The 16,072-nt window shown below is 37.4% G+C and overlaps 1 long non-coding RNA gene across 1 annotated transcript in view; it reads right to left on the bottom strand.

Moving 5' to 3' along the window:
- Nucleotides 1-220: 220 nt before the first annotated feature.
- LOC139184934 (uncharacterized) overlaps nt 221-16,072 on the bottom strand; it is a 55,027-nt gene continuing 39,175 nt past the window's right edge. Inside the window, exon 3 of the long non-coding RNA XR_011568471.1 lies at nt 221-1,666. This is a non-coding gene — a long non-coding RNA (uncharacterized lncRNA). The remainder of the gene's footprint in view (nt 1,667-16,072) is intronic.

The following is a 16,072-nucleotide window of genomic DNA, read 5'->3' as shown; positions in this document are numbered from 1 at the left end:
GGCAATGCCACCCCACTCCAGTACTCTTGCCTGGAAAATCCCATGGACAGAGGAGCCTGGTGGGCTGCAGTCCATGGGGTCGCACAGAGTCGGACACGACTGAGCAAATTCACTTTCACTTTTCACTTTGCACTCTCATGCATTGGAGAAGGAAATGGCAACCCACTCCAGTGTTCTTGCCTGGAGAATCCCAGGGACAGCGGAGCCTGGTGGGCTGCCGTCTATGGGGTCGCACAGAGTCGGACACGACTGAAGTGACTTAGCAGCAGCAGCAGCAGCTCTGGACATGGATTAGCTGAAGCAGTAGTAAAATTTTGTCATTGATGACCCTTGTAGGAACACAGTTGGTCTTACAATAGTCTCCAGGATGTTTTGAAGGGCTTACTGTGCAATTTTGGAATTAGAAATTTGGAAGAGTTGAAGTGCTCTGCACAATAGAGAATTTTGAATCCCCAGCGGCAATGGCAGGATGGAGACTTGGTGGAGTGGTTGGGGGTGGGGACAGAGAATATGAGAGAGAAATAAAATATAAGACGGTGGGCTCCAAGACCCCCTCCTTCTGTGTGGATTTCTTTCGGAGACTTGTGAAGAAGCCGAATTGTTGGAAAGAGAAACAAAGACAGCATACAAACACGGTAGCCCGAGGCCAATTACACGCAGAGCATAAACCTGGGAATTAACAGGAGCCACAGGGAAGACTCGGAGTTTCACCAGTTAGGGGACTGGGGATGGAGTCAAATGTAAGTAGCTGGCTTTCTCAGTGGCAGGGCTTTCCACCTGCTCTGTACAGCACACACCCCTCCTCCGAGGACCTCTGTGTTATTGGCATAATAAAATCTTGTGATTCATAGAACTGAATTGCCTCCTAAAGAGGATGTACACTTTATGCTTTCACCAGATGTGGAGGTGTAGGCCTGATTCACCCCACCATCATGCACAGTGGGTATTACAGTCTTTACATCATGAGCAATTTAACAACAAAAAGGTGCTCTCATTGTTTACATGATTCTGCATTCTGGAAAGGTTAACAGCTTTTTCATCTTCATCCCAGTTCTTGGATAAAGTAGAAACCATCACACAGGACCTTCTTTATCCTCTCACAATAACATAAACATAGCATCACCAACTCAATGGACATGAGTTTGAGCGAACTCTGGGAGATGGTCAAGGGCAGGGAAGCCTGGCATGCTTTAGTCCATGGGGTCACAGAGTCGGATACACTGAGCAACTGAACGACAACAACCTCCCATACAGCACTTGGTAGGCGCCAGATATTTTTAAGTGCTCTTATAAAGTGTTAACTCATTTAAAAATTCACGAATCTATGTTATAGGTAACACTTTGCTTCCATGTCACTGATGAAGAAATTGAAGTTCAGAGAGCAGCATTTAATCAAACTCAGCAAGTGGAAGAAGCTGGATTTGAGCCCGTCTTTACAGTCTGGCTCCTAAATGTTCCACCATGCTGCCTCTTTTCCCTTCATCCTTCTACAAACCATTCTGCATCTTCATCCTGCCACTGCTTTCAGTCTTTGAAAATTGTTGAAGACCACCTCTCCCATTCTCCTGTGGATCGCATCACTCTTCACCATCCAAGGAGTCTCATTCATTAGTTCTCTTCTGTCTCTTGCATCTTCAACCTCCCTTCAGCCCGGGTATTACTCATTCTAAAAAATAAAGTTAAAACAGTCACACTAAGGAGCAAGCAAACAGCAATAACTGGCATGCCTGTATTTCCTTCCAACTACTAGAGTTTTTCCTCTCTTAATCTTGTCCAGGGTTGACTTTGCACCCTCAGTTCCTTCTCAGCACATTGCAATCTTGTTTCAGCCAGCCCACTGAAACTATGTATGCCAAGTATAGCAGTAACATTAGTTTTTCCAAATCCAATGGATCTTTCTTTCACTTAATTTATATTTGATACAGTTAACAATCCCCTCTTTGGGATATATTATACTGTGGCTTTCATTCTAACTCTTCTATCTCTTCTTAGTCTTCTTTGTTAGCAACTCTTCCTATGCCTAATCTCTAAAATTAACATTCCTGAAAATGTAAACCTGTGATTTCTTTTCTTCTCAGTATACACACTGTCTCAAGTTAATTACATCCAGTCTTGTGGTTTTAAACACTATATCCCTGGTAATATCTCCCTAATTTGTCTCACCTGCCAGCTCCACTGGAACATACATCATCCTAACTTAACCTCTCAGTTAACCTATCAAAATTGAATTTATCTTCTTCCCAAATCAGAGAACCTCTTCCTTATCCTTTACACCTATTATGTCCTATGAGGTTAGGGACCAAGATCGTTTTGATCATTACTTGATACTTAGAATCTGGCATGGCTGTTTATGCATAGAGGGTGCTCAGAAGATACTTAATGACGAAATGAATGAAAATTTTGTTTTGGTTTAAGATAATTCAGAAACCAAACTTCTTTATCTATAGACTTATAACTGATTAATAATGTACACCTAGAATGAGTGGGAAAAACAACATATAAATGAGTGATTTTGAAAATCAGAAAAAAAACTTCAGATATTTTTCTATACATGTGTCTTAGAGTTGAAAGGAGACATAGTTCAAATCTCTTGTTCTACAGATGAGGAAATTAATGTAGTTTACTTGCCCAGTATGACATCAGTTTTGACAGAACTGAACCAGAATCTTACAGTCTTATCACTCTGTGGGATACTCCAAGATGTTTCAAAATCTGTAGAAGTTCACTATATTACATTTGGGTGTGTTGTGTATTGTATTACTCATACAATAAGTGTGTGTGTGTATGTGCATATATATAGGCTTCCCAGGTGGCGCTAGTGGTAAAGAATTCACCTGCCAGGGTAGAAGACACAAGAGACAACGGCTTTGATCCCTGGGTGGGAAAGATCCCCTGGAGAAGGAAATGGCAACCAGATCCAGTATTCTTGCCTGGAAAATTCCATGGACAGAGGAGCCTGGCGCTCTACGGCACAGGGGCAGCAAAGAGTCAGATATGACTGAGCATGGAGCGCGCGGGCGCACACGCGCGCGCGCGCGCACACACACACACACACACACACACACACATCACTCCTTCCAACAGTAACCCCATAGGCTAGAAAAGTGCCTGACCCATAATCGGTAGTCAATAGATTGTTGACCAAGTCTTTTATTTTTAGTGATGACTGAAGTAAACTCTATCTGTTTTTGCTTCAAAAATATAGTCATCTATTTTTTTAAACAAACACTCCAGAATGCATAGTATGAAGAGTATACATGAGATTATAAATTCAATGAAACATTTGGAATTAGGCTTGTTTTTAAAAATCTAGAACCTGTAGTTCTTCTAAAAAAGGGGGCAACCGTTTCTTTCAGGTTTCCTATCTGGACCAGGTACTTTACACACCCTCTCTTGTTTACTCTGGCAGCCCAGCAGGACCATTTTACATGTCAGGGGAGAGTAACTCCACAAGAGCAAGGGATTTATTTCAACTTATCTAATAAATATCAGATGGGAATTAAATCCAAATCTGAAGCCACGGCATAAGTTTTTCCCCCTTTGATGAGCTATGTTTTCCAAACAGTGAGAAGTATTATTTTCCCAAGGACTAGACTACTGAGTTCAAAATAATTTTGTGTAGCACAAAGCAGAAGGGGGAGTAGAATTAAACTAATGTGTTTCTTCTGAAATTAAAATATACATAAACATATACATATAAAAAAACTTAAAGGTTTGAAACTAAATTCTAACTTATGTTTTAATGTTTTGATTCAACTTTATTGAAGATAATTTATATAAAATAAAATTCATCATCTTAAGTTTACAGTTTGAATGAGCCTGACAAATGCATATGCCTTTTAGTCATCACCCAAATCAAAAAAATATATTTCTATCACACATAAAGTTTCACCACCTCTTAGTTCCTGGTCTCAGGCAACCACTGACATGCTTTCTGTCTTTTTAGTTTTGTCTAGTATAAAATTTTATATAAATGACATATAATCATATGTTTTTGAGTTTTATCACTCAGCAAAATGCTTTTATATGTTTTATATGTGTATATATACATATATATTGCAATAATCAGTAGTTCACTTCTTACAGGCAGGATATAATTTTTTTTTTGTCCAGTATGACAATGTCTTTCTTTTAACTGGGAATGTTTAGGGTCCAATTAACATTTAATACCATTATTGATAGAGATGGATTTAGTACGCCAGTTTATTGTTTTCTGGGTTTTTTTTTCCCCTGTTATTTTCTCTCACTCTTCCCCCATTCCTGCCTGATTTTGGATTATTTCACTATTTTTTTCAGTATTCCATTTTGTCTACTGGTTTTTAAGATATCTTTTTGCATTTTTTTAAGAAATTGATCTCGGAATTACTCTCTATATCTATCACCTTTCACAGTCTATCTAAAACTAATATTATACTAACAATTTCATGCAAAATATTAAAGCTTTTTAACAATATAGACTGCTTACTCTCCTCTTGCCATCCTTATGTTATAGATAATTATTATACTGATATGGGTTTCCCTGGTGGCTTAGACAGTAAAGAATCTGCCTGCCAATGCAGGAGACCCAGGTTTGATCCCTGTGTCAGGAAGATCCCCTGGAGAAGTGAATAGCAACCCACTTCAATATTCTTGCCTGGAGAATTCCATGGACAGAGGAGCCTGGTGGACTATAATCCACGGGGTCACAGAGTTGGACACAACTGAGTGACTATTACATACACACTATATTGATATACATTGAAAGTAATGCAGGAGAACATCATAATTTTGCTTTAAAAAGTCATATGTGTTTTACAACACTCAGAGGGAGAAAATAGACCCATATTTATTCAGATATTTATCATTTCTGATGTTTGATATTTGATCTGAAATAAAAATTTCCTTCAATCACCATTTGCTTCGGCCTTGAGGACTTCTTTTAGCAGTTTTTTAAATATATATTGCAGGGCTGTTGGCAACAAATTATTTTAGTTTTCCCTTGCTGTTGCTAAGTCGCTTCAGTCGTGTCTGACTCTGTGTGACCCCATAGAGGGCAGCCCACCAGGCTCCCCCATCCCTGGGATTCTCCAGGCAAGAACACTGGAGTGGGTTGCCATTGCCTTCTCCCAGATAGCGGAGGGACTGCCTTATCTTGCCTTAATTCTGAGGAATATTTTGGCAGATATAAAGCTCTGAGTTGATACATTTTTTCCTTTCAGAACTTTAAAGATGTTGTTTTGCCTCAGTGTCAGGGAAAGGTTTAGGACGTGGTCCTTTTTGTTTCTTCAATAAATTTGTCTACAATTATATTATTTTTTTGTGAATGTTTGACAGAATTTACCAGTGAAACTATCTGGCCCAGAGTTTTTGTTGAAAATTATAAAATTATTGTTTAATATCTTTAACAAATATAGAGCTATTTAAAATTTCTATTTCTTAATGAATTAGGTTTAGTAATTTGTATCTTTCATTGAGTTCATTCATTGTATCTAATTATCAAATTTATTCTAAGATTGTTCATAATATTCCCTTATAATTTTTAAACTATCTATAGGATCTGTAGTGATTGTCTCTCTTTTATTTCTGATTTTGGTAATTTTAATTTATCTTGTGATTTCTCTTATTTTCTCACTCAGTCTAAGTAATTGCTTATAAATTTTATTGGTCTTTTTAAAATACTAGCTTTTGTTTCTTTAATTTTATTGTTTGAACCTTTTATTTCTTCACTGATATCTGCTCTTATCACTATTTCTTTCCTACTAATTTACTCTTGATTTAATTGACTCTAATTTCTTAGGATAAAAGCTTAGATGATCAACACTAAAACTTTTTTCTTTTCTGGCATGAGCTTTTAAAGTTACTTCTCTCTTTCTAAGCACTGCTTTAGCTGCACCATTTAAATCTTGTCTGTTTTATTTATATTTTAAAATTTTAGTTTAAATATATTTTAATTTCACTTGTGGTTTATCTTTGATCCTGAGTTATTTGTGTGTCATTTATTTCCAAAAATTTGGAATTTTCAAGATATTTCTGTTACGAGTTTCTAATTTAATCTCATTACTGTTAGAGAATATATTGTGTATGCTTTTAAAAACTTTTATTGAGGTATAAATTGATGTATAACACTGTATAAGCTTAAGGTGTACAACATGTTAACGCGATAAACATATTGCAAAGCAATTACCACTATAGTGTTAGCTAACATACTATGCATGTTTTCAGTCTACTTAAACATATAGAAGCTTCTATTATGCATTAATACACTAAAATTTTTTAGCATATCATGTATCTTAATGAGCATTTCTTGTATACTGGAAAAGAATGTCTATTTTGCCTTTGGTTGATACAGTGTTTCTAAATACCAATTAGGTCAAGCTGTTTGATAGTGATGTTCAGCTCCACTATATTCCTACTGGTTTTATCTCTGTTTAATCTATCAATTACTGAGATAGGAGTATTACATTTTCAACTTTCATGTGTTTTTATCTATTTATCTTTCTATATCTGTCAGTTTTGGCTTTATGTATTTTATACAAATATAAAATATATAAAAATATATTATATATTTTAAGCTTATTACTCTGTACATACACATCTGAGATCTGAACATATGTCTGATAACTTGTTCCTTTTATCATTTTGAAATGTCCCTCTATCTTTGCTAATATTCTTTGTTCTGTGATGTATTTTTCTGATATTAGTACTGCTTCTCCATCCTTCTCATGATTAGTGACTGCAAGTTTTTATTTTTTTAATTTATCTGTATCTTTACATATAAGTGTTTTCTTTTACAGGAAATATGTAATTGGCTCTTGCTTTCTATCCAGTATGACATTTTCTGCCTTTTAATTGCAGTGCTTAGATCATTTACCTTTAATGTGGTCAACACAATGATATTATTTATTTTTTTTGTTTTATCTGTTCTTTGCCTTTTTTACTCTTTTCCTGTCTTCTTTTGCATTTTCACTGTTCTGTTTTATCCATACCTTTGGCTTATTATCTCTGCCTCTTCATTTTATTTTGAAGTGGTTATTTATGAATTACTACATGCATCTTTATCTTTTACATTATTCTTTCAAATAATACTATACCACTTCACTTTTCACATAAGAAACTGAAAACAGTACACTTCCATTTTCCCTTCTATTATTTTCATACATTTAATTTTACCTATTAGAAATGTCATAATAAATTATTATTTTTGCTTTCACTTTATAATTTAAGAGCACTGAAAATGAGGTCTTTTATATTTACTGGCATATTTACAGTTTCCATTTTTCTTCTTTCCTTTATATATAAGTTTCTTTTGGTGTTAAATATTTTTTCTTCTTATGACCTAAGAAAACTTTTATGTTCCACCAAATCACAAAGATTGTCATATGTATTCCTCTGAAAGCATTATGGTTTTGAGTTGTATATTCCATCTTGAGTTAATTTTTATATATGGAGTGATTTAGGTGCCTATTGAGTTTTAATTCTGCTTATATTTTTAAATTATAGAAATTCTAGGTTCTTTTTTGAATCTGAAATATCATTTATTATAACTTTATCTTCTTTATTGATGTTTTCAAGCCTTTTCAAAATTTATTTAAGTGTAGTGAACATTGTTATTTTATATTGTATCTGATAATTCTAATATCTGAAGTCTTTGTGCATCTGTTTCTGTTGTTTGTTTTTTCTATTGGTTCTTAGTCACAGAGCTTCATTTCCTTATTTTCCTCTTTATTATTTATTATGTGTTGGACATTATATTTGTAAAATCTTTGTGGAAATAATCTGAGACCTGTAATAAATCCTTCTTCCAGAGGATTTACATTTGCTTCTATCAGACACTTGGGGGCACTGGCAGACTAGGGCTGTATTCAACCACTTGGAGTAATTTGAATTTGAGCTTTAAGTCTATTTTAGTTTTGTTTATTTTAATTTCTGGCTCGCCGTTACCTTGATGGTGTAGCCCTTTGGAGTGCCAGTTTATTGTAGGGAGAATGCCTTTCTTGGATGAGTTATAGGTTTTAATTTCCCTTTCTTTCACCCTATGAGTTGTCAAAACTAAGCTGCTACTTTTCAAGAATCAGAAAATGCTCTGAAGGCCAAGGTACTTCCGAGTCAATGGGATTAATCTTAGTTCTTATTTTCTTTCTGTTTGAGTCTAGAAATTTTTTTACTCTCTCATCATGTCTTCTGTGCTTTTAGGAATTTTTTTTTTTTTTTACATTTTATCCAGGCTCTTTAGTTATTTCCATCAGGGGTTGATCCAGGTTCATCTGAATAGCACATTCTGTAATTGCTATCTGGCAAAAATTTTTCTCCCAACAGTTAACCACTTAGTCAATAACACTTGTTGAAAATGTATCTTTTCCACACAGGTTTCAAACTTGTCACATTTATGTTTTACTCAACAAGCACTTTGGTCTGTTTCTGAGGCTTTTCTCTATTCCATTCATTTCTCTTTATTCCCAGTGGAGACCATGAAAAGGTGTCTTCCTATCCCAACTTCCTTTATTGGCCTTCTTTAACTAATAGACTACATTTTTCAGGTGATAGAAAAGCATCTGCCTCAAAAGTTGGCCTAAGACACTCTCATGTATTCCTCATGGGAATGCAAAATAGTACAAAACAAAAAAACCCTTACACATTTCTGCTTTGATGCAGAAATACCACTTCTTGGAGCTTACCCCAAAGTTACACCTCAAAAAATCAAAAATTTATATGCACAGTATTACATTTTACAATATTGTCTATAATTGGAAAGTATTAAAATGACCTAAATGATCACACAGGGAAAGTGGTTGAATAAACTATCATATATCCCATAAGGGAGAACTGTTGAAGCTGTAAAGAATGAGGAAGATCCCTATGAAGCTATGTAAATTTCTGTGAAACATAGTTAAATGAAAAATGCAAAGTAAAAAAGAGTTTGTATAGTATATTACCTTTTGTATAAGAAGAGAAATAAAAACATATACATATATATGTTTATTTTTGTGAAGAGAAACACTGAAAGAATAAACCATAAACTTATAAAAATGGTTTTCTTTAGAGGTTGATAGAAATAAACTAATATTTTAAATATTCAAAACATAAAATTAAAAGGACAAAAAAGTAAATCACTAACTAGTATGTAAACCAAAATGAATAAACCTAAATGTAAATCAAAATAATAAAAAACAGAAAAAAAACATAATTTAAGTAACTTTGAACTCAGTACTACTCTATACATCTTCAATAGGACATAGTCTATCAAAAAAAAGGAGTGTAAAGAATTTTTGAATTTTACTCAGTAACTAGTTTCTTGCTGTTTGTGGCATCAGTGTGGTAATTATAAAACAACATTGGATGTATTTATAAGATAAAGCAAATGAGTGGAGCACTAGGGTTCTCACTGTGGGAGGAGGGACTATAAAAAATTACATTGGGGAAGGGGAGAAACAGGATAAGTACATAGGCCCAGAGTATTTCCTCATAGATTACTTATTAATTATAAAGTAGAGGAATAATAACTTTATATGGAGAAACTGAGAGATACCACTTAAAGCCTCCATCACCAATATTGGGAGAAACTGATACCACGTGCCTTGTGATATAAAGCAGTGGAGAGAACATCATTTCTGTGATATTTCAATCAAGAATGCCTAAACTTCATCTAATAATAAGGAAACATCAGACATACTCACACTGAGGAACAACATATAAAACAACTATTGTGTATTCAAAAATATCAACGTTGTAACATATAAAAGAGACAGAAAGCCTGCTTCAGATTGAAGACTAAAGAGACATGATAATTAAATGCCATTCATGAGCCTATATCAGATCCTAGATAAGGGAAAAAAATCGGACTATTTAAATATTGACTGTATATTACAGTCACCAAATTTATTCCTGTTAAATTTTTCCTATTTTATAAATGAACTGTACCCATGACCATAGAAGATATTGTTCCTGTTTATAAATTACGCAAATTTTAATATTTTGGGATAAAGGGATATGACATCTTCATCTTACACTCAAATGGTTTCAAACATAATAATAAACATAATATATGTGTATATTCATATGATGTGAAAACAATATATTTGTGTATTCATATAATTCATACACATATCTACAAAAGTAGATGTGGGAAAATGTTAACAATGGAAAGCTGAGGTTTTTAAAATGTAGCCATAGGAATCTGAGGGTTTGGTATGGCAATCAGATTTAGGCTTTGAATTTTTCATTTATGAATAAAATGCCTTGTTGCTTCAATGTACTTTGTTAGCATACCATCTAGGGGATGATCATGAAGAACCCGAGGAGGCACACCTCTGGCTGGCATACAAAAACATGGTGTAGAAATTACTTAGAGAGACTGATGAAGGGGCTTGTGATTGGGAAAAAACACATTCAATCTTCAAGGAGATAGAATTTCAAAACTCATCAAATGCACAATTATTAAAAATCTTCCAATTCAAAGGGTTGAGGAAATAAAAACTCATAAAATGGTGAATTGGTATAATCATTTTGGAAATTAAATTGGTTATTGTATCATATATATCATCCAGAATCCAAACAGGATACAGAAACCACAGTTATTTGAACAGTGGAAGTTTAATATAAAGAATTGTTACTCCAATCCTGTTAGAATGAAAACGGGATTGGTAGTAAGAAGTAAGTCTGAAGAACACGGGGGCAGAGCAGATGTAAGAAGCAGCCACTATCTTTGGGGCTTAAACAGATACCCAAGGAAGAGCTCTCATCCCTCAAAGCTGAGATCTAGACGGTGTTAGAGCAGGCTGACTCGGAAGAGAATTCATGTGATACCACACCAGTGGAGGGGCTTCCCTGGTGGCTCAGCAGTAAAGAATCAGCCTGCAATGCAGGAGCCACAGGAGATGTGGGTTTGATCTCTGGGTGGGGAAGATGCCCTGGAGAAGGGCATAGCAACCCACTCCAGTATTCTTATCTGGAGAATTCCATGGACAGAGGAGCCTGGTAGGCTACAGTCCATAGGGGCCCAAAGAGTCGGATTACTGAAGTGACTGAGTATGCACACACACCAGAGGAACTTGCTGGAAACTGGCCCTTTGGAATTTGCCAGAAATCCACCCGTGGGTGTGCTGAGGAGAGCTGCTCACAAAAAAGTGTCTCACCAGAGGCACTCTGCAGCAAAACCACCTGAGGGGGTTTCCAGGGGCAGCTGCTGGCCACTATGTACTGCTGGCTGCAGTGTATTGGAAGAGTCTGGTGCTGAGCAGCTCTGGATACTGCAGAAGGCATGTGCTGTGGAAGTTGTCCATGCTTTAGGAACTGGTCCCCACAGTAGCAGCTGGCTAATCTGGTCCACTAAAACCAAGAAGCAAAACCTTTTTCTCCTGCAGTGCCTCTCCATCCTCCTCTTCTGGTGCAACTTAACACTGTACCAATTGGAATAGGAAAGGTTCAGTTTAGTTCAGTTTAGTCGCTCAGTTGTGTCCGACTCTTTGTGACACCATGAACCACAGCACGCCAGGCCTCCCTGTCCATCACCAACTGCCGGGGTCTACCCAAACCCATGTCCATTGAGTTGGTGATGCCATCCAACCATCTCATCCTCTGTCATCCCCTTCTCCTCCTGCCCTCAATCTTTCCCAGCATCAGGGTCTTTTCAAATGAGTCAGTTCTCCGCATCAGGTGGCCAAAATACTGGAGTTTCAGCTTCAACATCAGTCCTTCCAATGAACATCCAGGACCAATATCCTTTAGGATGGACTGGTTGGATCTCCTTTCAGTCCAAGGGACTCACAAGAGTCTTTTCCAACACCACAGTTCAAAAGCATCAACTCTTTGGCACTCAGCTTTCTTCATAGTCCAAATCTCACATCCATACATGACTACTGGAAAAATCATAGCCTTGACTAGATGGACCTTTATTGACAAAGTGATGTCTCTCCTTTTTAATATGCTGTCTAGGTCACCCTTATTTAACTTATATGCAGAGTACATCATGAGAACACTGGGCTGGAGGAAGCACAAGTTGGAATCAAGATTGCTGGGAGAAATATCAATAACCTCAGATATTCAGATGACACCACCCTTATGGCAGAAAGTGAAGAGGAACTACAAAGCCTCTTGATGAAAGTGAAAGAGGAGAGTGAAAAAGTTGGCTTAAAGCTCAACATTCAGAAAACGAAGATCATGGCATCTGGTCCCATCACTTCACGGGAAATAGATGGGGAAACAGTGGAAACAGTGTCAGACTTCATTTTTTTGGGCTCCAAAATCACTGCAGATGGTGACTGCAGCCATGAAATTAAAAGACACTTGGAAGATTTCCTTGGAAGGAAAGTTATGACCAACCTAGATAGCATATTCAAAAGCAGAGACATTACTTTGCCAACAAAGGTCCATCTAGTCAAGGCTATGGTTTTTCCAGTGGTCATGTATGGATGTGAGATTTGGACTGTGAAGAAAGCTGAGTGCCAAAGAATTGATGCTTTTGAACTGTGGTGTTGGAGAAGACTCTTGAGAGTCCCCCGAACTGCAAGGATATCCAACCAGTCCATTCTGAAGGAGATCAACCCTGGGATTTCTTTGGAAGGAATGATGCTAAAGCTGAAACTCCAGTACTTTGGCCATCTCATGCAAAGAGTTGACTCATTGGAAAAGACTCTGAAACTGGGAGGGGTTGGGGGCAGGAGGAAAAGGGGACGACAGAAGATGAGATGGCTGGATGGCATCACTGACTAGATGGACGTGAGTCTGAGTGAACTCCAGGAGTTGATGATGGACAGGGAGGCCTGGTGTGCTGCAATTCATGGGGTCGCAAAAAGTCAGACATGACTGAGTGACTGAACTGAACTGAGGTTGGTCATAACTTTCCTATCAATATTTAAAGAGCCTGGTTCTATTTGGATGGAGCTGGCAAAAAAAGATGAATTTGGAGTTACATGATAATCAATGAACTGACAAGGCTATACCTAGAAACGTTTCATATGTGTACATCACACTGTTAGGAAACAATTCTGCAGCAAGGAATGGTCTCATCTGCTTCCTGGGTCTCGTTAGCAGGAACTAGAGGACAGTCTCTTTGGAGCCCCACTGTAGGAGAAACTAGCATGGTAAGTCTTTTAGATCACTTCACCCAAGAGCTAAATTCCTGGGAGAGAAAAACCTAGCTCAGGTCAGGTGCCTACTCTTTGGTCAGGATATCATGATATTCATGGTGCCACTAAAATTGGAATAGATGGGCCAAGAGCAAGTTTACCCCGACTATGGGGGGAATTCCAGGTGATGATTCCAGGTAGTGAAAACAGCCCCTTCTAGAGCAGAGGCTGGCAAACTATAGCCTATGTGCCATATCTGGTTTGTCACATATTTTTGTATGGTCTGTGAGCTAAGAATGGCTTCCATATTTTTAAATGGCTGAAAAAAAAAAAAAAAACAAACAGAAGAATGACAGTATTTTGTGACATATGAAAATTATAAACATTCAAATTTTAGTGTCCATTAGTCCAAGTATACTTCATTTTACCTAGTTCTACTTTATTGCATTTCACAGATACTATATATTTTTTAATGAAGGTTTGTAGCAACCCAGCATTATAAGATGACGGTTAACACTTTTTAGTAATAAAGCATTTTTTAATTAAGGTGTTAGGATTTTTTTTTAAACACAGTGCTATCACTCACTTAATAGACTACAGTGTAGTGTAAACGTAACTTTTATATGTACTGGGAGACCAAAAATTTTGTGACTCACTTTATTGAAATATTTGCTTTATGGCAGTGGTCTGGGTGGTCTGGAACCAAACCTGCAAGATCTCTGAGATATACCTGTTAAGTTTTATTGGAACATAGGTGCATTTCTTTAAGTATTAAGTGTGGCTTTGTGCTCTCATGCTACAACGGCAGAGTTGTGTAGCTGTGACGGCCACTGTATGGCCCCCCAGGCCTTAAATATTTCAAAGTTGGGTGTTTATAGAATTTCCACACCTTACTCTAGAGTCTCCCTGGTCAAAGTATGATATGAAAACTGATATCCATACTATCAGGCCTCACTCCAGATCTACTGAGTCGAAATCCACACTCTTACAGGATCCCTGGGTGATACAAAGACATGCTGAAGTTAGAGAAGCACTGCCTTGGAGAAGATCAATTTGATCCTGGGGTAAGAAGACCTGTTTTGTTACTGTGCTTGCTTATCACTAACCAGTATGTTTGAGGCATTGTGATTCATAGTCATTTAAAAAATTTTATTTATATTTAATTGGAGGATAACTGCTTTACAGTATTGTGTTGGTTTCTGCCATGCATCAACATGAATCAGCCATAGGTATCCATATGTACCCTCTCTCTTAAACCTCTCTCACACCTCCCACCCAATCCCATCCCATCTCTCTAGGTTGTCACAGAGCACAGGGTTTGAGAACCTTGTGTCATGCAGCAAACTCCCACTGGCTGTCTATTTTACATATGGTAATGTATGTGCTTTAATGCTGCTCTCTCAATTCTCTCACCCTTTCCTTCCCCCACTGTGTCCACTAGTCTGTTCTTTTTATCTGTGTCTCTATTGCTGCTCTGCAAACATTTCTCCAAAGAAGACATGCAGATGGCTAATAAACACATGAAAAGATGCTCAACATAGCTCATTATTAGAGAAATGCAAATGAAAACAACAAGGAGTTATCATTTCACATCAATTAAAATAGCCATCATCAAAAAATCTACAGACAACTATGGCTGGGGAAAAGGGAACCCTCTTGCACGGTTGTGAATGTCAATTGATACAACCACTACAGAGAACAGTATGGAGATATCTTAAAAAACTAGCACTAAAACTACCGCTGCTACTGCTGCTGCTAAATCGTGTCCGACTTAGCACACTTCAGTCATGTCCGACTCTGTGCGACCCCATAGACGGCAGCCCACCAGTCTCCCCCGTCCCTGGGATTCTCCAGGCAAGAACACTGGAGTGGGTTGCCATTTCCTTCTCCAATGCATGAAAGTGAAAAGTGAAAGTGAAGTCACTCAGTCATGTCCGACTCTTAGTGACCCCATGGACTGCAGCCTACCAGGCTCCTCCATCCATGGGATTTTCCAGGCAAGAGTACTGGAGTGGGGTGCAATTGCCTTCTCCGAAAACTACCGTAGTCATTGTTAATTAGGTTCTTTTCTATTTTCAAATGCCACAAATATGTTAAATCTACCTTAGATAATGGAGGTTTATTGTAAGAATACCCAGGAAGGAAGGAAGAGCAAAATAATAGTCCACCTAGCCTCAGGGAGATCTGTGGGAGGCAGCTGCTAGAGTAAAAGTCCCAGTGGTCACCCTAGTGATGACCAGAATCTCTGATGATTGAAAAGCTGTCGCAGATGGCCATTGTGCTTAAGCCTCAGCCACTCCATCTCCCTCTCTACCTCTGGGTTTCTGCTTACTCAGAATTTCTACAATCTCTTACTCTTGGCCATCCCTAAGGATCTGATTTTGTGAAAGTGCTGCACTCAGTATGCCAGCAAATTTGGAAAACTCAGCAGTGGCCACAGGAGTGGGAAAGGTCAGTTTTCATTACAGTCCCAAAGAAGGGCAATGACAAAGAATGTTCAAACTACCGTACAATTGCACTTATTTCATATGCTAGCAAAGTAATGCTCAAAATTCTTCAAGCCAGGCTTCAATAGTTCATGAACCAAGAACTTCCAGATGTTCAAGCTGGATTTAGAAAAGGCAGAGGAACCAGAGATCAAACTGCCAACATCGATGGATCATAGAAAAAGCAAGAGAATTCCAGAAAAGCATCTACTTTTGCTACATTGATTATGCTAAAGCTTTTGACTGTGTAGATCACAACAAACTGTGGAAAATTCTTAAAGATATAGGAATACCAGACCACCTTACCTGCTTTCTATGAAACCTGTATTCAGGTCAAGAAGCAACAGTTAGAACCGTACATGAAACAAAGGACTGGTTCAAAATCGGGAAAGGAGTACATCAAGGCTGAATATTGTCACCCTGCTTATGTAACTTAAATGCATAGTACATCATGAGAAATGCTAGGCTGGAAGAAGCACAAGCTAGAATCAAGATTGCCGGGAGAAATATCAATAACCTTAGATATGCAGATGACACCACCCT

Source organism: Bos indicus, chromosome 9, assembly GCF_029378745.1.
Source record: "Bos indicus isolate NIAB-ARS_2022 breed Sahiwal x Tharparkar chromosome 9, NIAB-ARS_B.indTharparkar_mat_pri_1.0, whole genome shotgun sequence".
Taxonomy (NCBI): domain Eukaryota; kingdom Metazoa; phylum Chordata; class Mammalia; order Artiodactyla; family Bovidae; genus Bos; species Bos indicus.
This window is presented reverse-complemented; position numbering and strand designations above follow the sequence as displayed.